The sequence below is a fragment of the Propithecus coquereli genome, unplaced genomic scaffold (genome assembly GCF_000956105.1).
Source record: "Propithecus coquereli isolate 6110/MARCELLA unplaced genomic scaffold, Pcoq_1.0 Scaffold232, whole genome shotgun sequence".
In the NCBI taxonomy this organism is placed as follows: domain Eukaryota; kingdom Metazoa; phylum Chordata; class Mammalia; order Primates; family Indriidae; genus Propithecus; species Propithecus coquereli.
In genome coordinates this window covers 2,804,258-2,805,563 of record NW_012147864.1, presented here as the reverse complement: position 1 = coordinate 2,805,563, position 1,306 = coordinate 2,804,258, and the positions used below count along the sequence as shown (strand labels likewise).

The following is a 1,306-nucleotide window of genomic DNA, read 5'->3' as shown; positions in this document are numbered from 1 at the left end:
TAACATACTTGTGTCATGGTCATTGAAGTTTCTTTGGTTTGGTTTGGTTTTGGGTGTTTTTTTTCTTTTGTTTGGTTTTGTTTTTGTTTTTTTAGAGACAGAGTCTCCCTCTGTCACCCAGGCTGGAGTGCAGTGGCCTAATCATAGCTCACTGTAACCTTGGACTCCTGTGCTCAAGCAGTGCTCCTGCCTTAGCCTTCAGAATAGCTGGGACTACAGGTGTGTGCCACCATGCACTGCTAGTTTTTAATTTTTTTTTTTTTGAGACAGGGTCTCACTATGTTGCCCAGGCTAGTGCTAGGATTACAGGTGTGAGCCACCACATTTGGCATCGAAGTAGTTAACTTATTTAGTTCTGGAATCAACGTGCCACATTTTAGCTGTATGTATTCTTTGTTCTTGATGGTTCTATCACTCCTCTGACTTTTGCTAGGGCTACTCTTCAGAATCTTACTCACATACATGTTCATGGGCACAACTATGAAAATGACTCTTTAGAAATGTATACTATGTAAATATCTAAAATGTACCCATGAAACTTACGTAATTTCTATAAGCCATTATAGTCTGAATTGTCATTTTTTTGGAAAAGATTGAAATCCAAATTCATGAAATTTGAAATTCTAATCTCTGGCTTGCCCATTACAGTATACAGATACATTTATAATTTATTAGAGAATTATTTGGGTAACTAATCCATATAAAGGAGTCTAAAATATAATATGAAGCTGATTCATCAACAAGTTACTATGAAGGACTTACAGTGTGAGGATTTTTATTGGTAGAATCAGGTATTTTTATAAATCACAACATGAGAGTTGGCCAAATGCATGAGGTTTGTGAAGGACAGTATTTCTCCTGCTTATTTTGTAGACTTTTGTTTCAATCTTCTTTTGTTTGTTTTCAGTGTGCTCAATCATCAAGAAGAACGAACTTGACAAATTCTCTTGAACAAAAGATAAGGTGCTTGGAAAAACAGAGAAAAGAGGTAATTTAGAAATATTAGTTGAAGCCACATGTGTTGTGGATTAATGCTCAGAATAAAATAGTGTATCACCTCGTGCTTTTTATTTTTATCAGATCACAGTATTTATCTCTAGGATACTAGACGGCACGTTTTGAAAACAAGTGCTTTTTTCTTATTCATCCATATATCTTGTATTCAGTCTCTCAGTGTTTGTGCAATGATGAATGAGAAATAACAAAGTCATAAATCTGGTAATTATAATACTAATTTTCTGAAAACTTAGATCTTTCTTTCACATGGACCACGTGAGCTTATCACCTGTACCCTTTATGCCTTGCA

At 35.1% G+C, this 1,306-nt stretch overlaps 1 protein-coding gene across 1 annotated transcript in view; it reads left to right on the top strand.

Moving 5' to 3' along the window:
- The window catches only part of TNIP3 (TNFAIP3 interacting protein 3), a 30,697-nt gene that overhangs the window by 1,175 nt on the left and 28,216 nt on the right, over positions 1–1,306 (top strand). The gene's annotated exons all lie outside the window — the stretch shown is intronic.